Source organism: Aquarana catesbeiana, linkage group LG12, assembly GCF_042186555.1.
Source record: "Aquarana catesbeiana isolate 2022-GZ linkage group LG12, ASM4218655v1, whole genome shotgun sequence".
In the NCBI taxonomy this organism is placed as follows: domain Eukaryota; kingdom Metazoa; phylum Chordata; class Amphibia; order Anura; family Ranidae; genus Aquarana; species Aquarana catesbeiana.
This window is the reverse complement of record NC_133335.1, coordinates 100,130,453-100,154,413: the sequence shown is the minus strand read 5'-3', so window position 1 is coordinate 100,154,413 and position 23,961 is coordinate 100,130,453.

Sequence of the window (23,961 nt, the reverse complement as noted above, 5' to 3'; positions counted from 1 at the left end):
TCCCTTTTGACTGCTTTCTCCAGTCAATATAAACACGTTAAAGCCATCCTGTCTAAGCATTGGGATATCCTCAAGAATGATCGGGTTTTGAGCACTGTTTTGCCCGACAGGGCAAAAGTCATCTTTAGGGGTGCCCCTACCTTACAAAGTAAAATCGCCCCCAACATCATCAACCCCCCCTACACGCCAACCACTCTTCCATGAAATGGAAGGTTTCTACTCATGTAGAAAATGTATTGTATGTTAACACAATTCTGGCATAGGAAGGAAAACTGTATCCTTTACTTCATCGGTCACACAAACGATATTCCATCAAACGCTTCTGTACTTGTACCACCAGCCACATCGTTTACCTAATCACATGTCACTGTGGAAAACAATATGTTGACCGCACTATTCGTTCTTTTGCCATAAGAGTAGTGGAACATATTGCTCTCATCAAGAGCGGAGATACTAAACCTACAGTTCCCCGACACTACAAGTTACATCATAATCGGGTGATTGCTGGGACACAATTTATAGTGATTGACCGATATGTTCCCCCGTGGAGGGGTGGGGCTATGACCAGGGGTGTATCACGTTTGGAGACCTTCTGGATCCATGAGCTCTGTACACTTTTTCCATCAGGTATTAACGTGGAGTTGGATGTCAATGCCTTTATCAACAGAGCTTGACACCCACCTCTAGGTGATGAACTCTCTCCTTTCAGTTTTCTGTTTTCGTTTTTTGTTTTTGTTTTTGGCCTTGGTCTGGCTCTTATATACATTTTTATCTTGTCAATATTTTAACTGTCATTCACGTGTTTGTGGGTCTAGTCCACACACATAATTGTTGTACCCATGGGTGCGTTTATTATACACAGGGAGTGTCCTATGTACATTTCCGTGTGAATTTATTCCATCACGTGTATTAATGTATTTTTTATTTGTGTCTACACACATGGGCATATTGTCCTATGTATATTTTCATGGGAGTCCGCTCCACCACTGCACTTTTTATTAGTTTCCACATATTTAGTTTTTGTCAGCCATTTATTCAGGTGTACACTTGTTCTCTTTAGAGGTACACCTTTTATAATCATACATCAGTTCCCCTTACTTTTGTATTGGGGCCATTATTTATCCCTTTGAGTTACCATTATCAATCGCTGGTGCTTTACATGAGGTGGCTGTTTTTTATTTATGCATTTAAGCGTTTTTCATTTAAGCGTTTTTATTTATGCATTTTTGCATTTTCATTCATGCAATTTTTTTTTCTGTTCCCATTTTTGAAGATCTCACATTTCCTTTCAGTACACATGCACGACATTTTGCCGTCCCTGAGACACCTTTTCAATGTAGTCCTTCTTGATCATCAGCGGCCTCCAGGTCATGTTATGCCCGCTGATACCACGATCGCACTAGCGGAGGTTTTCTCACTATAAATCAGAGTACCCCTTCGTTCCGAATGCACATGCACAGCCTAATTGTCTCGGTGTTATCCCCTCCACTCAGGCTCCTCCTAGCAGCGTCATCTTGTTGTTCTTGTGTCGTCACGTCCGCACATTGGAGACACTTCGTTTTCCTTCCCCGTGCGCACATACTGCGCACGCGCAGCATCGGGGGTATTCTCTCGATCTGTGCTCACATCGCCGCACTCATTCATTTACACTTTGCACACAACATGGCTTCATGTCAGATCTTGTCTGCACCTATGTATTATTTTTTTTTGGTTTTTTTGGGCCAGGTCGTTCCTACACTTCCGGTTTACAACAAAACATGGAAGGGAGGCGTGGTATGCATGCCTGGAACGCACGCCGGACGGCCATTTTGGCCGATACCGGAAGTAAAGTTTTTTTTTCTAATGTGGAGCTGATTCCCATGATTATTGATGCATTTCTTATATATATATATATATATATATATATATATATTAGGGTGGCTACAGTGGGGGGAACCCCCCAGACGTCTATGAGGATGAAACGCGTCGGGTAGGACCCCACTGTCGCCATTTTCTCACAGCGCTGTTTTTTACTTTGGATTTACATGTGAGTGTACATCTATTTATTTTAAATAAAAATTTTGTTTTCGGATTTACACTATGTGGCCCTTCCTTTCTCTCCTCTATTAACACCATCTCCTGTTCCATGGAATGTCGCCTTGAGGGATTCACCCACGTAATACCCCACCCTTCCAGGATCTGCAGGACCATCCATATCCGCGAGATTGCCTATACCCTTCAGGACCCTGGTGCCACTTGGAGGGATACAGTAATCCGTGAGATAACATCCTTTTTTTTGAGCCAAGCACAGCCACTCACCACCCAAGCCTTATCCGACCCAACTTGGCGTATGCCCCTTTGGGTCCATCTCATCCGGTAAGCCTTTTCATCTCTCGGTGGGAGTGAGCTTGTCTGCATTTGGGATGCCGGAATTTTCTGTTTAAAATGTTTTCATGAGGACTACTCACTTTTATTGTTCATTTCCTAGATACGGTTGATCCCTTTCACTGCATATTGACTGGTCTATTGTCGTTCATGCTGGACATTGTATAGCGCTACACTTTTTCTTTACTTTCCCCATTTATACTTTGTTGGTCGTGTTAGCTGCTTTCGTTTCCTTTTCTCTTTGGGTAACGCAGAATTATTTTGTATATACAGATAGCTCGCCTAGCTGAATTAATGAGAGCAGAAGCCCTAGCTGTGGATTTCACTGAATCTGCTGCTGCATCAGCTAAGAAGGCGACTGACTTGGCAATGAGTGGGAGGGATTCTCTAATCTCTTCCTTGGGGGTGTCAGATGCCAGAAGATCATCTAGACGCTGAACCCATACGTCTAAATTTCTAGCCACACAGGTAGATGCTACCGCAGGGCCTAAAGAAAAAGCTGAAGCATCCCAGGCCCTATGCAGCAATGAGTCGGCCTTCCTATCCATTTGATCCTTAAGAACCCCAGAATCCTCAAAAGAAAGATCTGATCTTTTGGACACCTGCGACATAGGAGCATCTAATCTAGGACACTTAAAGAAAACCTCCTCAAAGTCAGGCTGGAAAGGAAATCTTCTTGTGTCCTGTGGATTGGAACAACCTTTTTTCAGGTTCTTTCCATTCAGCTAGAATCATGTCTCTAAGAGACTGATGTACCGGAAAGGTTCTAGATTTCCGTCCCTGAAGGCCCCTATACATTTTATCCTGCACAGATTGAGCATGCTGTGGCATCTCAATCTGCTCTGAGGTATAAATTGCTTTTAATAGTTCATCAATATCCTCAACTGGAAAAAGATACTTGGATAAGCTACCTGTATCCTCCTCTGATGCAGACTTTTCATCAGATGAAGAGACTGAATTCTCACCTTCCTCCAGATCAGAGGTATTGCGTGAACTAATAGTCTCAGATACTAATAAGGGAAGGGACTTGGCAGAGGTTGAAGGATCTTGAGCTATGGGTCTAGAAGAGGGAGGGCCTATACTAGTAACCCTGTCATTCAGTGACCGAAAAGAGTCCACTACCTCCTTCATAGAAGTCATTAACTCCCTAAAGGAGGAAGACTCTGAACCAGCTCTGGGTGGGATACAATCCTCACAAAATAGCTTTTTGTAACTATCAGAGAGCCTGGCTCTACAGTTCCCACATTTCTTCACCGGTTTGGCCTAGAAGAGCGCAGAAACAAGGGCCATGAATAAGAAGGATCCATACAAAAGAAGCCCCTTGCTGTAGCTATCCACAGACCAGGGCTTACCTTGGGGGCAGTATGGGACCCGGATGCTGCCGCTGGTTCAATACGAGCAGATGTTCCATCCTCAGACCTGTCCTCAGGCTCCATGAAGCAAGCGGAGAATGGTCGCAGAGAAGACTGCTGCTGTACCACAAAAACTGCGCCTAGAATGGCGTTTTTAGCAGGCCAGTCCCCTGCAGCATGTCCTCAGTGTCTCCACACCATGCTCCTTATAAAAACTCGTCGTCCGGAAGTGCGTCATGTGACTTGCGGTTCCGGCGCCATCTTGCTGCATCACCGGAAGTCCTCCTGACGCCATCTTGGTACACCGGAATGAAGCATTTAGGAGGACACAGTTCCACACAGCAGCGCTGGGGAAAGGAAGGGAGTTGCCACCATTTACAAAGGCAAGTAACCCTTAGAAATAGGAAATCCTTCTGGTACAGACCATCATCCAGGACTTGGCCACAACTAGTCCTGGATGAAACCAGAGAAGGGGGGTCCACCAACCAGTTACCAGACCATAAGAAAAGAACAAACGTGTCGGTGCTCCTGGAGGGTGTGGAAACACAAAACAACTGAGGGTCAGAGGAAAGGGAGGGGCCTTTTAAATTCTGATTTGTGTTTCCTGTAGAGGGCGGAGTCGATCATCTCTCAAGTAGCTGTCCTCGAAGGTGAGAGGGGAAAGGGCTTTCAATTGAATTCATTGAAAAGTTGATTTTAGCTTGTTGGCACACTACAGCTCCCTTAGTGGAGTTTCCCAACCTAAAATTTGGGGAATGACTTCTACCACATTTGGAAAGTCAGTGTCAGGAAAAGCCCTCTTGCAGTTATCCCAGCAGATTGAGGGTTAAACGAATGCCTGTGCATAGAAGGCGTACGTGCATGCGCAATAGCGCCACTTGGCGCCAAAGATAGGCTATTTAAAGAATGCTGCCTTGCTGTCCGGTCTACAGCGTTTCCTGAGACCCCTGCTACCTTGTTACCAGTTTTCCTGTATCCAGTACTTACTTGGCTTGTTCCTGACTTACCTGCTTGCTGCCCACCCCGATCTTGGCTTGGACTCTGACTATTCTCTTGGTTTGCCCTTCTGTACCTGATCTGCCAGCCAGTACCTTGACCCGGCTTGTCTGCACCTCCCTGCTGTCTGCAACCTGCTACAGGACTACAGTGCACCTCCCTGCTATCTGTACCCTGCTACAGGACTACAGTGCACCTCCCTGCTATCCGCATCCTGCTACAGGACTACAGTGCACCTCCCTGCTATCCGCATCCTGCTACAGGATTACAGTGCACCTTCCTGCTATCCGCATCCTGCTACAGGACTACAGTGCACCTCCCTGCTATCCGCATCCTGCTACAGGACTACAGTGCACCTCCCTGCTATCCGCATCCTGCTACAGGACTACAGTGCACCTCCCTGCTATCCGCATCCTGCTACAGGACTACAGTGCACCTCCCTGCTATCCGCATCCTGCTACAGGACTACAGTGCACCTCCCTGCTATCCGCATCCTGCTACAGGACTACAGTGCACCTCCCTGCTATCCGCATCCTGCTACAGTACTACAGTGCACCTCCCTGCTGTCTTCATCCGGCTGCGGGACTACAGTGCACCTCCCTGCTGTCTGCAACCTGCTACAGGATTACGGTGCACCTCCCTGCTGACTACAGGATCCTGCCTTCTACTTCAGTGTTCCAGTCAGGGACTTGTGCCCCTCTGTACTTTCGAGTCCCTGTTCACACCTTCAGGGGTTCTTAAGTCGGAGGCATACGAGAGGCCGTTCTCTGCATTCCTGGCTCCACCTACCAGGTACGTGACAGTACCGGACAGCCATGTCCGAGCCCACGCAGGGAACGTCGCCTATGGAGGACTTATGCCATCATTTGGCTGGACTCACACAAGCTGTTAAAGACCTGCAAGACGGTTACAAACGTCTGGAAGAGCGTGTTCAAGTGCTCTCTACTTCAGCTCCAGGTCCGTCCTCGGGCCCTTCTGTAGTAATGTTGCCTCCAGAACCTAAAGTTCCCACGCCAGAAAGGTTCTCTGGGGACCGCAGCAGGTTTAGAGCATTCCGTAATGCCTGTGAACTTTTCTTTGCACTACAACACAGAACTTTTTCATTAGAAACCACTAAGGTGGGGTTCGTCATTTCCCTCTTGCTGGGGGAACCCCAGGCATGGGTCCATCGACTTCTGGAACAAAAGAACAGCTGCCTTAACCTACTGGACACTTTCTTCCAAGCCATGGCCCTTCTCTCTGAGGACCCGCAACAAGTTGCTACTGCAGAAGCAGCTCTGTTCTCTCTCCAGCAAGGCCGTAGGGCGGCGGAGGACTATGCGTCTGAGTTCAGGCGTTGGAATTCCGACACAAATTGGAACGACGCTGCCCTACGTCACCAGTTCCGCATGGGACTCTCCGAGCCACTAAAGGATGAGTTGGGCCGGGTTGGCATCCCAGAGACACTTGAAGCCCTTATCAATCTCGCCATCCAGATCGACAGGCGTCTAAGAGAGCGAAGAGCTGAACGGACTGCCGGGTCCGCTCGCCCAGTCTGGATGCTTCCACGTGTACCACAGCTTTCTGCCCACGCTCCTGCTGATTCCACTGAGCCAATGCAGTTAGGCCTGATCCGTCCCTCTCTGACTCCGGAGGAACGCCAACGCCGACGAGCTAATATCCTTTGCCTCTATTGCGGAGAATCTGGACACTGTGAGGACTTGTCCCGCAAAGACCTGTAAGCACTTTACTCTCTCCTCTACCTCTTCATCTGCTGTGTTTGATCATGCTACTCATTTGGCTATTCCCATCTCTCTACAGCTTCCAGAAGGGAATATGCAAGCAACCGCCATCATTGACTCCGGAGCCTGCAGCGGGTTCATGGACTTGTCTTTTGCCCATAAATTCCACATTCCTCTACGACCCAGAGCACAGGGACTGTCTGTACATCTGGCCGACGGATCGGCTATAAAATCTGGGCCTGTAACACAAACAGTTCCTCTCAGGACCACCATTTCCGGCAACCACCAAGAACTACTCTGTCTTGACATCATCGAATCTCCCTTGTTTCCCATCATACTGGGAATGCCCTGGCTCAAGGCACACAATCTGCAAATAGACTGGTCTACTGGAAAAATCAGTTTTCATTCCTCATATTGCCAGCAACATTGTCTACAGGACACTACCAAAATCCCGTCTTCTTTGCTATGTCTGGAGACCGATGCTGAAACCTGCCAAGCAGTTCCCAAGGCTTACCATAACTTTCTGGATGTGTTCAGGAAAAAAGCGGCAGACACTCTGCCACCCCATAGACCTTACGATTGTCCGATTGAGTTGCTTCCCGGAGCAGAAATTCCCTTTGGGAGAATTTTTCCCTTAACTGAACTTGAACTCGGAACTCTTAAAGAATACATCGATGATAATTTGAGGAAAGGGTTCATACGCCCTTCTACCTCCCCAGCAGGAGCAGGGATTTTCTTCGTAGAAAAAGACCACTCTCTACGCCCCTGCGTAGATTATCGGGGCCTTACTAAGATCACAATTAAGAATCGGTACCCTCTACCCTTGGTACCCGAACTTTTCCAGCGACTCGGAACTGCATCCATCTTTACCAAATTAGACCTTCGTGGAACCTACAATTTAGTCCGGATCCGAAGCGGAGATGAATGGAAAATGGCCTTCCGCACCCGCTTCGGACATTTTGAGTACCTTGTCATGCCTTTTGGTTTATGTAATGCTCCTGCCACCTTCCAGCATTTTGTTAATGATATTTTTAGAGACTACCTTGACTTGTCATAGTATACCTAAATGACATCCTGATCTTTTCCTCCACACTGACTACTCATCGGGAACATGTCGGGAAAGTTCTAACCCGCCTTCGCCAGCATGGCTTGTATGCAAAACCTGAGAAGTGCGAGTTTGAGCGCCAAAGCATCCAGTTTCTGGGCCTAATCATTTCGATTGACGGTGTCAAGATGGATCCACAGAAGGTCTCTGCCATCTTGGATTGGCCAGCTCCGACTGATAAGAAGGGAGTTCAGCGATTTGTGGGGTTTGCGAATTTTTATCGCAAATTCATCAAGGGATTCTCTTCTATCATTTCCCCCATCACAAGTCTTACTCGGCAAGGCACCCGTTTCCAATGGTCTTCTGAAGCTCAAGCAGCCTTTACTTCCTTAAAAGAACAGTTCGTTTCAGCCTCCGTCTTGAAGCATCCTGACCCAGCCTTACCTTACATACTGGAAGTAGATGCTTCTGAGGTAGCAGCAGGGGCAGTTCTTTCACAGAGACAAGGATCCAAGGCTCTGTTACACCCAGTGGCATTCTTCTCTCGCAGGCTAACCGAAGCTGAAAGAAATTACGATGTCGGGGACAGAGAGCTACTTGCAATCAAGGCTGCGCTAGAAGAATGGCGTTACCTCTTGGAAGGAGCAGCCCATCCTATTCTGGTGTACACTGATCACAAGAACTTAGAGTACTTGAAAGTTGCCAAGAGATTAAAACCACGACAGGCCAGATGGGCACTCTTCACCAGATTTGCCTTTCACATTACTTACAGGCCGGGATCTAAAAACACTAAATCAGACGCGCTTTCCCGGATGTTCAGCGAACCTGAAGTTCCTTCACCCCCTGATACCATCCTTGCTCCTGGAAACTTTCTCATGCTTCAGGGAGATCTGCTCTCAGGTTAAACAAGCCTCCTCATTGGCTCCCCATCCAACAGATGTCACTTTACAGTGGAAAGATGATCCACTTTGGTACAAGGACAGAATTTTTGTGCCACAACAGACACGGGTTGCCATCCTCAAGTCTTGCCATGACCACGAACTAGCTGGCCACTTCGGGGTACATAAGACGTCCGAACTCCTGCAGCGCATGTTTTGGTGGCCTCAGCTACAAAAGGATTGCAAACGTTATATCGAAGCATGTACTACTTGCATCCAGAACAAGGGCAGCAAGACCAAGGCTTGGGGACTGTTGAGGCCTCTACCCGTACCAGAAAGACCATGGAGGATGATCTCCATGGATTTCATTGTGGAATTACCGCCTTCAGAAGATTTTACCACCATCTTCGTAGTGGTTGACAGACTCTCTAAAATGTCTCAATTCCTGCCTATGAAGGGTACCCCATCTGCCTCCGAAACTGCGAAGATTTTTATTAAAGACATTGTAAGGCTCCGTGGTATACCTGCTAATATTGTATCTGATCGGGGGGTACAATTTACATCCAAATTCTGGAAAGCCCTGTGTGAAGCACTGAAGATTGACCTCTCCTTCTCGTCTGCCTACCACCCCCAGACGAATGGACAAACCGAACAAACTAACCAGACCCTTGAACAGTATTTGCGATGCTATTCTTGTTTTTCTCAGGATGACTGGGTGCCTCTGCTACCTCTTGCTGAGTTCGCCTATAATAATTCTGTGCATTCTGCAACCAACCATTCTCCATTTTTTGAGAACTATGGGTTCCACCCCTTGTTTCTGTCCAATAACATGCCAGAGTGTACTGTACCGGCGGCTCAAGAAACCTTGAACTTCTTCAGCACAAACAACAAGCTACTTCAAGAGACAATGGCAAAGACCCAAGACCATAACAAGGAAACGTTTGACAGGAAGAGAAGAGGGGAGCTTGACCTAAAACCTGGAGATCAAGTTTGGTTGTCCACTCTAAACCTGAAACTGGCATGCCCATCTAAGAAATTGGGCCCTAAGTTTGTGGGTTCCTTCCCAGTGTTGAGGAAAATTAACAGTGTGGCATATGAGTTGAAGTTACCGGAGTCCTTCCGTATACATCCAGTCTTTCAACGTAGCTCTACTTAAACCAGCAGGCCCGGATCCCTTCCTTAACCGGAACACCGGTCCTCCTGAGCCTGTACTTATTAACGGCGAAGAAGAATTCGAGGTTGAGTCCATCATAGATTGCCGAAGGAGACGTAATCGGGTTCAGTACCTGGTGAAATGGAAGGGTTACGGACCTGAGGAGAACTCCTGGGAACCAGAGACTAACATCCATGCCAAAAGGTTAATCCTATCCTTTAAGAGAACTCATCCGAGTAAAATGGCTCAGTTGGGCATCTGGAGGCTGCCCATTGGAGGGGGGCAATGTCAGGAAAAGCCCTCTTGCAGTTATCCCAGCAGATTGAGGGTTAAACGAATGCCTGTGCATAGAAGCGCCATCGCGCGCAATAGCGCTAATGGCGCTAACAAACGTATGCGCAATAGCGCCACTTGGCGCCAAAGATAAGCTATTTAAAGACTGTTCCAATGCTGCCTTGCTGTCCGGTCTACAGCATTTCCTGAGACCCCTGCTACCTTGTTACCAGTTTTCCTGTATCCAGTACTTACTTGGCTTGTTCCTGACTTACCTGCTTGCTGCCCGCCCCGATCTTGGCTTGGACTCTGACTATTCTCTTGGTTTGCTCTTCTGTACCTGATCTGCCCACCAGTACCTTGACCCGGCTTGTCTGCACCTCCCTGCTATCCGCAACCTGCTACAGGACTACAGTGCACCTCCCTGCTATCCGCAACCTGCTACGGGACTACAGTGCACCTCCCTGCTGTCTGCAACCTGCTACGGGACTACAGTGCACCTCCCTGCTGTCTTCATCCAGCTACGGGACTACAGTGCACCTCCCTGCTATCCGCAACCTGCTACGGGACTACAGTGCACCTCCCTGCTGTCTGCAACCTGCTACGGGACTACAGTGCACCTCCCTGCTGTCTTCATCCAGCTACGGGACTACAGTGCACCTCCCTGTTACTTGCACCCTGCTACAGTACTACAGTGCACCTCCCTGCTGTCTGCAACCTGCTACAGGACTACAGTGCACCTCCCTGCTGACTACAGGATCCTGCCTTCTACTTCAGTGTTCCAGTCAGGCACTTGTGCCCCTCTGTACTTTCGAGTCCCTGTTCACACCTTCAGGGGTTCTTAAGTCGGAGGCATACGAGAGGCCGTTCTCTGCATTCCGGGCTCCACCTACCAGGTACGTGACAGTCAGGGCATTATTTGAAAGCGTTCTTGTGATCTTTGAAAGGATGACAGGAGATGTGCCATTAGAGGGGGGTGAAGTTTAGAGGTACTGCCATTAAGGGAATTCTGTGCTAGAATGGAGTTCACTACATATCCAACATTTTTCATATCCAGACTTTTGGGCATAGCTATATTTAAATTTTAATAAAAGCATCTTATTAGTGAAACTTCCTTATTTCCTTCAGTTTGTATATCTCATGTCTTATATGTGTGATTGAGGTGACCCACATACACCTTCTTCTTTTTTTTTTTTTTTTTTTTTTTAGGCTACTAAGTCCTCTGGCTGACATATAGCGTTATAACTCAGGTGGGTAGGAACACAATCAGCGTAATCGGGAACAGAAAGCTTTCCCAGAAGTCTCTGGTGAAATAAGCAAGGTTATCTTTTTCAGACTTGACCATCTTCACTCACTATTCGAGGATTTTTACTACACTGTTGACCTCCTTTGCCTTTCTTCTTGGGTTCCTAGTTGACCTTTTACTCGACTGGCATGGATCCAAGACTGTTGTCCTTCCACAAGGATTGCTGTCCTGGTTACCGCGATCACGGTGGTTGTAAGTCCAAAAGGATATTCCTGCTTTTTTGGTTTGGTTCAGCTGCTGGACCACCACTAGGTCACCAACCTTAAAGGGGTGTGTTGGTTCCTGTGTGTGCGACATTTCTTTCAATTTTTGTCCAATGTTTCAATTTTCTTACATATTCGTCCTGAATAAGATGAAGATCCCCTCTTTCTAATAGTAAGGGTTGTCTGGCACAGGGAGTGGGAAATGGTCTGCCCATAAGAATTTCAAAGGGAGAATAACCTGTCTTGGGGTCATTCTTACCTCTGCTAGAATTGCAGGCAGCACCCTTTTTCAGTTGGTATAAGTTCCACCTGTAGCCGTTTGTTCCCGGCAACAAACGGAGCCCGTCCTAGTAAATTTGTGTGGTGACGTCAGTACATGCCCTCCAGACGCGTTTCGTCATATGTGACGTCAATGGGGAACGGGCAACGTAATGACTCGCCACCTTATATAAAGAGCTAAGCCTCGTCCTGAGTCACAAGCACACATCTCATAGCGCAATATTGGATATGGGCAATTTATCCCTTCCCAAGACGGAAACATTCACATCCAAACTGCTTCGCAGAAATGGGGAAAAATATAAACATAAAAATATATAGAAGTTAAAATATGAGAGAAAAATAATTAATAAAACTATCATCTATATAATAAGTGAACCCTAAATTTTATTTTATAAGCCGGAAAGGAGTCAACAACGGATCATCCATAATTGACTACCATCAGGCCATTATAATAGAGACCCTATACCCCAAAAGATGACATTCTAATCATGTCAAATACACTTATTGTGTGATAAAAAGTGATATGTATTGATAGTTATCAGTGTTCATCTCCAAATCCAAATTTGGAGGGTGCAAACGTCTAATAAAAAAATGTGAATATATTTAAATGAATTCAAATATATTTTAAATGTGAATAATGTAAATAGCCATAGTGGTGTGTAGAGTAGTTGAGTGACCTAAAGTGAAAGATGTGGCCATTTCCACAACCGTAGCACAGGATGCAAGAGCACACCGGCATACCCTGAACTGGCATAGGCACCACTCTTGAGAGAAAAGCAATAGGGTGCAGTTTGCCCCCATGTTCTTGCGCTAGGACTCCCGCTATGGTTTTACAGTTGTCACTAGCAAATGGGTGAAACTCTTTGCTATACTCAGGGAGGCAAAGACCAGGAGCTGTTACTATAGATGTTTTAAGGTATACAAAGGCATTGTACATTTCTTCATTCCATTTTATCCAATCTGGCATGTCAGTACCTGTGGTTTGTCTCAATGGTATAGTAGGAACAGTCAGGTATCCATTGGCGACAGTAACCAATCATGCCAAGGAAGGACAGCATATCCTCCTTGGTCTGTGGGCGGGCTAGACCCACGAGAGCCACAGCTCTCTTGTGACTGACTTTCCTTTCACCTTTTGTGAGTGTAAAACCAAGGTATTCAACCATTTCTTGACACCACTGAAGTTTCTTTTTGGAAACTTTATGACCATTATCTTCCAACCAATGTAGCAGATCTAGACCATCCTCCTTGCAGGCTACCTGGCTTGGGCTACAGAACAATAAATCAACATATTGGAGTAGGACAGAACCATGACGGGGAGTCCAGGACTGCAATGTGTCCTGGAGCACAACTGAGTAGACTACAGGGGAGTCCACATAACCATGGGGCATTCTACACCATGTCATTTGGAGATTTCAAAAACAAAAAGCGAGAACGGGCTGTGTCTCTTCGTCCAGAAGAACGGGAAACGGAAAAAAAAAAAAATGCATTCGTAAGGTCAATAACAGAAAAATATATTGCATCGGATTGTATAGAGGTAAGGAGGGATGGCACATCAGGCGCTACGGGGACAATTAAATTAACGGCCCTAAGATCTTGTACAAATCTATAGGAGCCATCCGGCTTCTTTACAGGGTTAATTGGTGTATTCCGTTTACATCCAGTAATTTCCTTCACTATCCCTTGTTTCAGGAAAAATCCCCCCTTCTTTAGAAAGAGGATATTGTTTGATTGGTTGGGCCCCAGGTTTTAATGTGGCTTTGTAGGGGGTACATGAGATGAGGCCAACATCTAGGCTATTTATAGACCAGACTTTGATTGGGACCAGGTAGGTCACCATCAGGTTCTGAAAAGAAATTGCCTTTGAATGGAAATCTTTTTAGAATGCACTATGATTCCACCTCCCTCTGTCATTTTCATAATAATTCCATGTTTGCCCAAAAGGTCTCTTCCCAAAAGATTAACAGGGCAATTTGGGATAAATAAGTGTTTAAGTACTGGTTGGTCACGATATGGGGGGTCTATGACAGGTTGGGTGATTTCCAGGTTTTGGTAAGTATCCCATTCCCATTGAAGCTCAGCATTTGTGGTTTCACCTCTAAAAATCCTCACTCAGGGTGCTCCTTGTAGCCCCTGAATCCAGGAGAAATGGTACTTCCATTCCATTCACATGCAACATGATTGGCTGCTCTGAATAAGAGGATGAAACCAGGGGAAATGCTGGGTTACTGCCTTCTGGGCATCCTCGTTGGGGTTGTTTCCATTGGTTGGGGTATTTCTTCCCTTGTTGTTGGGTTTGGGAGGGTTGTTTGACTTGTGTGTTTTGTTCAGGTAAATCATATGGTCATTGAAGGTCAATCAGAAATCATTTGTTTAACCATTAACCCATGTTTTAGGTTACTAATGAGTCTGAATCCTCAAACTATGCATATCCAGTAGTATTGATAATCCAGCTTCCTGCATCCACACATCCATAAATCTCTTCCAAAATTCTAAAACGCTTTCCCCTGGCTTTTTTTTTGTTTTTGTTTACAAGCTATGGCAGTAGGAAGGGAAATTGTTTTTAAAGGCATATTTTAATTCCGCTTCTAATTTCCACATGGTAGTTCTCCCTTGTTCAGTATTAAGCTGGTAAGCATAGGCTTTTACGGTCTTTGGGTCTTGGATATCATTTATGGATGCTACTTTAGTCCAATCAAATGCGGATGTGTGTCCAATGACACCATCTACAATTAATCGCATATCTTCCTGTGTAAAATTTCTTCCTTTACAAGCCTTTTTCAAATAGGACAAGGTTGCAGAGGCAGACTGAGTTGGTTTTGGACAATGTTTAACAATGCGATGGCTTCAATATCAATCACCTTTTGTAACATGTAATTTCCTATAGTCATAAAAGGATGGTACAGAGTTCCTTCTATCTCATCTAGTCTCCTCTGTCTATTTGGTCGATTTCTTAGTTCCATTTGGCTACCCTGTTGGTGTGCAAGTGGGGTATTCATGATACCAGATCCTACAAGTGTTAATCCTCAGAGAAATGTATCTCTTATGGAGATATCCACTTGTTCCTCCTGACCAGAACTTTGTTTGGATCCAGGTGATGAGGTAGTTGTTGAAGAAATGGGGGAATCAGAACCTCCCGTAGCCCTGCCTTGAGGTGAGCCTCCAGGAGTTCCCAAAACAGGACTTTGTGATACGGGATCTGGTTGGGTGACCACAGGAGCTCTGAGTTGGTGTGCCCGATGTGGGTGCTCCGCCTACAGGTACTCCTCCTCCTCCCTGTGGAGGTGATGGGGCTGGGGTTCTTTGTTGTGCAGCATAATGTCCAACCAATAAGTATTTCCTCTTTTTTTTTTTTTTATTTTTTTTTTTAACAGAAGATTTTATTGAACAAATCAGCATTACAATATGATAAATTAGTACAGTCAATGCGATGAGAAAAGTGACAACAGGATCTGCCTTCAATCAAAAGCCACTATTTAGCAGACGTGTCAGTTATGCAAACGTCAGAAATTACACCTAGCAATACTTCTTATGGCATTAATGCGTAATAACCTCTTCAGGTGGAATAAAGTAGGCAACCAATATGCAATCAAACCTAGTAGGGATAGGGGGGGGGGAGGGGACCGAGGGAGGGGGAAGGAAGGGGATGAGGGGGGGGGGGGGGCCGAGCATCAGAAAAATGAACATGAGATGTAGGATGTCCTCTAAAATGTTTCACTTCTTGGTTATGGGGATGGGGGTTCAGAATCCCCGGAGGCATCAACCCAAGAGGACCAGATTTTATCAAACTTTCCTGGGCATTGTCTACTTTCATATGTCAGTCTATAAAGGTGGAAGTGTCACATTCACCGACCTTCTCCACGAGGCCAGAGTAGGAGGCTCCACTAGTTTCCATCGCAATAAGATTTCACGCCTGGCATAGTATAGTGCAAAGGTTAGACACAATTTACTATATCTATCTCCCTCCATTTCCTCCAAATGACTAAGCAGTAGTACCTAAGGATCAACTGGCAAGTGTGAGCCTATGACCCTGCTCAATGTGGAGGCCACTGCTGACCAGAAGGGGTGAAGTTTGGGACAGGACCAGACCATGTGCCAGAAAGTACCCTCCTCCTGCCTACATCTCTGACAGTTGGGATCTCTTTGATGGTAAATGCGCGCCAGTCTCTGTGGGGTGAAATACGCTCTGTGTAGGAACTTAAATTGTATGAACCTATCTTTTGCAGCTATCATGGAGGGAATGTAGGAGATTAAACACTCCTTCCACTCCTCCTCGTTCAAAGAGGGAATATCGACCATCCACTTTTCCCAGGTTTTGGTTAATTTGGCATCATACTCCACTGTAAGGTAGAGATATAATGTTGAGAGGGGCTTCCCCATCACGCTGGAAGTCGAGAGCCGTTCAATGGAGTCCGGTTCCAGAATGAGGGGGGCAGGGAACTGAGCTTCAAAGGCGTGTTTCAGCTGCCAGTACCTAAATTGGTAGGAGAGCGGAATAGCGAAAGATTGCCTCAGGGCTTGGAAAGACATAAGTCTACCCTCTTTGACTATATGTTTTAATGTGAGAATTCCCTTTTTTTGCCCAAAGCGAGGGATCCGGTATGCTGTAAAAGTGGGGGAGCATAGGGTTACCCCATAGGGGCATATGGGGTGAGATGAAATTGGGCTTCCCATATATTTTCCTAGCCTCCTGCCATACCTTCACGGTAGTTCGCATCAGTGTTGTCATGGTCAGGCTGGCTCTAAGTCCACGGAACGGGAGATAGCTCAGGGCCGCATAGGAACCCAAAATAGCTGCCTCCAGAGTGACCGCCGGATTCTGTATGGGCTGGGAGAACCACCACCGAATCGTGACCAGGACAGCTGCCCAATAGTAGATTTGAAAGTTCGGTAGGGCCAGTCCCCCCCCCCCGAGAGCGGGAGATATAAAATCTGCTTGGCCACCTTAGGTGGCCTCCCGGCCCAGACAAATGTATCTCTCCAACCTTCGGAAGAAAGTCCCAGGTAAGTGTATAGGTGTATTACGGAAGAAGTAGAGATACTTGGGAAGAAAGATCATTTTTAGCAGATTAACTCTGCCAACAGGTGTCAATGGAAGGGAACGCCAAGCAGCACATCTAGCCGTGAGCTGTGTCATGAGTGGTCGCAAATTGTTATCCATGTAGTCTTGGACTTTGCCGCTAACCTGGATCCCCAAATATTTGAAGTCATCTACCCATTTGAGCTGTGGGTGTGGCACCCTAGGGGTCGAGGGGTGGAGCGGGAAAAGAACCGACTTGTCCCAGTTAATGCGTATCCCCGAGTACCCACCGAATCGGTTAATCAGGTCCAGTGCAGTCTGTAAAGAGGACGACGCATCCGCTAAATAGAGCAGAGCATCGTCCGCGTATAATGATAATTTCTCCTCAATTGGACCTACCTGGAGACCCTTCACACCCGGATCTTTCCTCAGCAATATAGCCAGGGGCTCCATCGCCAGAGCAAATAGACCCGGGGAGAGAGGACACCCCTGTCGCGTGCCACGAAAGAGTCTAAACTTCCCCGATAAGCATCCGTTGGTACGTATTCTAGCTGAGGGGCCATGATATAACATGCGGAGCCAGTTCGTAAAACCCGTGCCGAACCCGAATCGCGAGAGCATCTCCCATAGATAACCCCACTCGACGGAGTCAAAAGCCTTCTCCGCGTCGAGTGAGGCCACCACTCCTTTAGTCGCCTCATCCGCTCTATCTATGTGGGTATAAAGGCGTCTGATATTAATGTCAGTTCCCCTTCCGGGCATAAAGCCGTTTGGTCCCTGTGGATGAGGGCAGTAATGACCAAATTAGGCCTGTTGGCCAACACTTTCGCCAGCACCTTTGCAGAAGGGATATGGGGCGATACGAGGAGCATAACGTGGGGTCCTTCCCCGGCTTAGGGATCACCACTATAATTGCTTCGCTCATTGTATCCGGGAGTTTTTCAAGACGCCCCGACGCAGAGAAGAGGTCCTGTAATTTATCAACTAGTTCTGTTGGGTACTGTTAGTAAAACTCCACTGGGATGCCATCAGGACCCGGTGTTTTCCCTGACTGCATTGATTTAAGTGCCCGGAGTATTTCCAGAGACGTAATTGGGGCGTTAAGCTTGTCGCGGTACGTAGCTGTAAGGGTTGGGATGTAAATATCATTTAAGTATGCTCCTAGATCTTCTCTTCTATAGTCTGCCCTGGAGCTGTAGAGGGATTCATAGAATTCCGCAAAACAGCCATTTATCCCTTCCGGTGTATGGATCAGCTGTCCCGATAGGTCTTTAATACATGAGATACTCATCCCACCAGCCTGTTCCCTGGAGAGCCAGGCCAACAGACGGCTTGACCTCTCTCCCTGCTCAAAAATCCGCTGAGACTGAGCCAACATTTTCTTTTGGGTGAGAGAGGTACGAAGACGCACCACCTCCTTCGTCATGAGTTGTAGACGCGAATAGTGCACAGGGTCTCGAGTATGAACAAAAAGAGCCTCCGCACTGCCCGCATCCCGCTCAGCCTTAATCAAATCTGCCCTACGCTCTCTTCGGACTCTGGCAATGATGGTCTGGTACCACCCCCGTGTTGTGGCCTTAAAGGCATCCCACACTACTGTGGGGTCTGCCGAGCCCACATTTACTGCCCAAAAGTCTAGCAGTTCCGTCCTAAATTGGGAATCTACTGCAGTGTCTGAGATCCAAAATCTGGAGAGCCTCCACACCCTTGCCACTGGGCCTAGGGAGAGATCCAAAGACAACAGCAAGGGTGCGTGATCGGAAATACCCCTAGGGAGAATTTGTATGTCTGTGACCCGTGGGAGTACCTGGCTCCCTGCAAAGACCAAGTCTATACGGGAAAACGTTCTGTGAGAGGCCGAGTGGCATGTGTATGCCCTGGTCTGGGGGTGACGCCACCTCCAGACATCCGTCAAGCCATAGGTATCTGCCCACTCAGCCAACCCAGAGCAATGATGTCCCGCAGGAGTTAGCCTGTCAAAATCCGGGTCAGGGACCAGATTAAAATCACCGAGTATAACAGTATTGTCAGATGCAAAATCGGCTATCTTGCTAGTGATCTGGTTGAGCACCACCAAGGAAGCCGGGGGAGGCAAATACAAGCCCACAATAGTCCACGTTAAAGAATATATTTTGGCATGCATAATGACATCCCGACCATCAGGGTCGAGGGCCAAATCCAAGAGCTGAAAGGGGAGCGACTTCAATACCAAAATATTAACACCCCTAGAGAAAGAGGAGTGCGTGGAATGATAGTGGTGGCCCACCCAAGGTTTTTTAAGAGCCATAACCCTACGTCCTGTTAAGTGTGTTTCTTGGAGTATACATATATGCGGGTTATAAGATTTAATAAATTGGAACACCAGGGAGCGCTTGACCGGGGAGTTTAGTCCTCTGGTGTTCCAGGAGATAATATTAAGGGAGGACATATCTCTCAAGAATATTAATAATATTAGGATCAATGGAGATCACGGCTCTTGGACTGGACCCCGGGACCCAAAACGGACACATCTGGAAACAATGCAATGCTGATGAGTTAAGTTTTTTTTGGTATGAACATCAAACAAAAACAAATAAACCCAACTAAAAACAGATAAAGGATACCAGTATCCAAAGTAAATGAAACAAGCCCCATTAGGGGAATTTTCTTCACCCCACCCGACCCCCCAAAACTGAGGCGGGTATCAATCCCAAACTTATTCAGCTCGCCGGCTGCAATGGGGGGTCCGTGGAAGAGGCAAGCCCACCCCCCGAGACTTCACACGGGGGGGGGGGGAAGCAGCAGTTCAGGCGGCCCTACACAAGTGAGATCTCCGCTTGTAATGCAGCAGGCTGTGAGGACGTGAAAAGTCAGACATAAAGAAGTATCCGGTAATGCGACCTCACAGTAGTTTTGATCCATCTTATAGTAGAAGATACAGAACAAAGACTCCAACGCTCCTCGTGGAGTCAAACAGATGCAGCGGAACTTCTTTTCCAACAGTCTCCTGGCCAAGTTCTTTGGCAGGGGCATTAACTTAACATTTCCCTGATAAGGATAACCAGTGCACCCCCCACAGATCCGCACACTCCATGGATTGAACTGGGCATAACCTGTATAACATAACAAAATCATCCATGTAGTAGTTCGTGTGATAACTCAGACCTAGATCTAAGCTGTGGAGAGGGACCAATGAAAAAAAAGTCATGGAGCACATACCAGAAAGACCATTAGCGATTCTGTGGCAACGTGTCCAGCCAGGCAGAGGCCTCTTTCGGTGTAGTGAAGAAGCGAGTTGTCTCGCCGTCCTGAACTCTCAGGCGGGCAGGGAAGAGTACACTGTAACGGATGTTGCGTGATCGCAACGCCGCTTTAACCTGGTCAAAAGATTTCCTAAGCTTCTGGGTCTCGACCGAGTAGTCGGGGAAGATCATCATCCTGGTATTCTGGAATCTGAGGTCCCCCACAGATCTAGAGGCACGGAGAACTTCATCTCTGTCTCTGCAGTTAAGGAGACGGAGAATGAAGGTGCGGGGAGGGGATCCAGGAGGCCCCGGCCTCGGCGGGACGCGATGCGCCCTCTCAACCGCGTAGTAAGGTGACCATCGGGTAGGAGGTCACGCAGCAGACCCTCTATGAAGGAGGCAGAATTATTCCCCTCCGCCCCCTCCGGTAGACCAACAATGCGGAGATTATTGCGCCGATTCCTGTTCTCCGCGTCTTCGGCTCTATATTCAAGGGCCTTTACCTTGGTCTGAAGCGTACGGAGTGATGCTTCATAATTCCGCAATGGAGTCTTCGGTGGTACTCAGCCTTTGCTCTGTTTCAGTGACTCGCGACCTGATTTTGTCAATATCTTGGCGGATTAGACCCATGTCCAGCTGGACGGCTTCAATCTTTGTTGTTAACGTGGATTGACAAGTAGCAATAGCCGCCATGACGTCAGCCAGCCAGGGGGGCCGAGAGTCATCCGACTCCATAATGTTCGTCCGCGAGGCTCTATGGGCACTGCACGTATTAAGAGTCTCCGGGGGGGGCAGGTGGGTGTCTGAGGTGAGTCCGACTGTGGCGGAAAGGTCAACCTCTTACCCCCTTTGCTGTACTTTGCGCTGGAGTTCCTGCGCCTCATTCAGGTGCCTGGGGCCTATATCTGGATAGTGATCAGTAACTGGCCGTGGGAGCCCCCCTGCTGGGTCCGGGGTAGTCAGGTGAAGGGTATAGTGCAGCGTGTGGCCCAGCAACAACCCTCACCTGAAACTGTATAGAGCAGGATCTATGCACCACAGGCTGACAGGGGGTCTCTGGTTCAGCCGCTCTCCTGCACAAGGAAAATGTCAGGGGTGGAAGTGCCCAGGGGTTCCCCCACTGTCCAGGCAGCCGTCCCCAGCCGTTTCAGGGACACTTCCTCCAGGCCACGGGGTTTGGGCCCCCTCTGCGCCGGTCCGGCGGCTCCGGATGTCCAGGAAAGGCCGCGGTCTCGTAAAACGTGGGGGGGACCAGAGTCTTCAGGCCCCAAGCGCAGCCTAATAACAGTCCAGGGTCATCTGTCCCGGCCCCATCCGAGGTCCCCAACAGCCGATGGTCCTCCGCAGCAGAGCCGAACGCCGAAAGGAGCTCCCGGTCCGCGGCGCGGCCCGCCAGGAAAGGCCGCGGCTTCGGCCTAGTCCTCCGAGGTAGGCCCGGAGCGTCAGCGGGATGCCAGTCGCGGCCCTGGGACAGCCAATTCTCCTCTCCCCACAGCAGACAGGTCCTCCCCAGTTCCCCCTCGGTCAGCAGGGATAGTTAAATAGGGTGGTTGGTGCCGATGGATCCGGATTGAAGTTACGGATCTGCGGAGCTCCCTTCAAAAGCCGCCGCTCACCACGCCATCTTGGCCACGCCCCCCGTATTTCCTCTTTTTTAGTTAAACTGGGGTATACTTTATCATAGGCTGGGGGAGGAGGGGGAGGAAGACTCTGAACAGTAGCAGACCTAGGCACATAGGGGAAAAAAGGGGTGCTGTAGGACCAGGTCTTTTGACCTTTGCCTCTTGGGAGTGCTTCAGGTCGAATTTCTCTTTGGTCATAACATTTTTGGCTTTTTTTTTTTTTTGTTCCTCTGGAACCAGTAAGGTGCATATTGTAGACAATTTTCACCACTCTCTCATGTATTCCATGTTCCACTGGGTCTCCCTCAAACCATGGAAAAACTTTCATCCACCTTTTACCATATCCATGTGACACTCATTTGCACCATCTCTGGGGAAAGGGTCTGTACTAACCAAAGCTTCTGTCCACCCCGCCAAATTAGAAACCCAAGGATTTATAAATTCATAATCAGTACCACAAATTCTAGCAACATAATCTTTACAATTTTCCCTGGGATTGGGAGGTTCTTTACTATGTTCTTGACCTATATTAAAACAGTGACAATGAGAGTATGTCTGTCTTATTTTACAGACCTCCTTCTCCCACACAAAGTATCTTCTACTTCTAATATTTCTTATAGTTTATGCAAAAAGAAAAGCAAAAGTAGGTTGGGAAAAGATATGTTACTGCGCCACGGAGTATACGATACAGGAGATTATGGTGGGATAGATGGATAGATGCTGTGTTATCTGCCTAATGAAGTTGGGCCTTAATATAAAAATGAAATTGATGTAGTGCTAAAGTGTTACACCCTCTGTAAGTTCAGGGTGTTAGAAAAAAATAACAAAGGGTTTTTGAAGAGTGGTTGAGAAAATTAGATAAGAAATGGTGATGGTGGTAAATGTGTGTGAGGATGTGGCTCCTCAGTCCTATTATGTGACAAACATGTTTGACCCTCTGTTGCAAAATCTCACCCAATAAACAGGGACATGGCAAACAGAACCAAATGTATTAATAAAATAGAAAATAATCTAAATACCAAATAATAATGAAATAAATATTTAGTATCCCACTGTGAAAAACAGAGTAAAAATGCAGTTCAAACAATAGTTAAATTAGTCCAATGATGAAAAAAATGAAATAAAGTGACTAGTGCTCCAAAACAGTGTCCAGTGCCTGATCAAAATGTTATATATCCTTTCAAGTGACAGTGGTGCCAGAGATGTTATCTGTGCTGATAGTAGATTTACACTCACCAGATACCACAAAGTGAAGATCTTTCACAGTACTCAATAACCGCCTATATTGTTGCATCCATTTTCACTGTACCATAGAACTTAGTCAGATTGTAGTAATCTGAAGAAGTTTATTTAGATCTATTTTCTGTGAAATTTCCATCATGTTTCAAATATTTCAGTATAATGACCTTTTGTTATTCTGAAGAAATCCATGTGTTTGTCTGTGGCTCTGTGTTATTATATTCTATTCTCTCTAGCCAACAGGCTGATATATAGACAGTGCACAGCTCTAGCCAGAGCTACAGTCTGATATGGTTTTGCTCACCCCAGCAGGTATACAATCCAGCAAATGATCCTCTCACACAGCATGCTGCTGTCTCTCTCCAAGCACTCTGCTCTGACATTTTTGGTTCAGCTGGCAATAAGCAGGTCTGAAGGGGAAGTACTGGCCCTCTTCAATGAACCCCTTTTTAACCTTTTGCCAGGCTGACCCTCTAGTATAAAATGTATATTTGGTACACAGGTACTTTCAGTTATTACGAGAATATAATTATAATTTGTAGGTGAATAATCTTCTCACTGATATATTGATGAACATGGTGTACTGCAATCTCCTTCATGTGTTGTAGCTGTACAACTTGTGTGCTTTGGAGGAGTGAGACTCCTTTAAACCAGGTGTGGGTTTATCTGGTCCTTTTTTGAAATGACTAATAGAAATGCTTTGAGCTAGTGAAATTGTAAGTGTTCCTTCTGTAATGGGGACTCGTTCAGTTTTCTTTCTCAAAGCTGAGACAATGGTTAATACTGAATAACCAGGCTTGTTCATCTGTCCAGGAGTCTACCTGTACATAGAGGTGTTGTGAGATCCTTGTAAATATTTGTAAATTTCTTTTTGGTCTCAGGTGTTGAGTATATCAGAAACGTATTGTTTCTAGATTGTCTCTTATGTGAACTAAGAGCTGAAAGTAACCCTTTAACCACTTCCCGACCGCCGCACGACTATATACGTCCCAAGTTTGAACGGGGATATCGTTGTTATGGCAGCAGCTAGCTGCCATAACCCCGGTATCCCCATTTTCGTGCGGCGGCCGGCTTTCAGATAAAAGTGGTCCCTGCGGCAGATTCGCCGCGAGATCACTTTTATCGGTGGCGGGAGAGGGCCCCCCCTCCCGCCGCAATCCGGTGCCCTCCGCCGCTTACCGGAGCCGTTGTAGCGGCGGAGGCGATCGCGTCCTCTTCCGTGGTTTGTCTGGAGACAAGTGAGGCCAAGATGGCGCTCACTCGTCTCCATGACACTGCTGGGCGGAAGC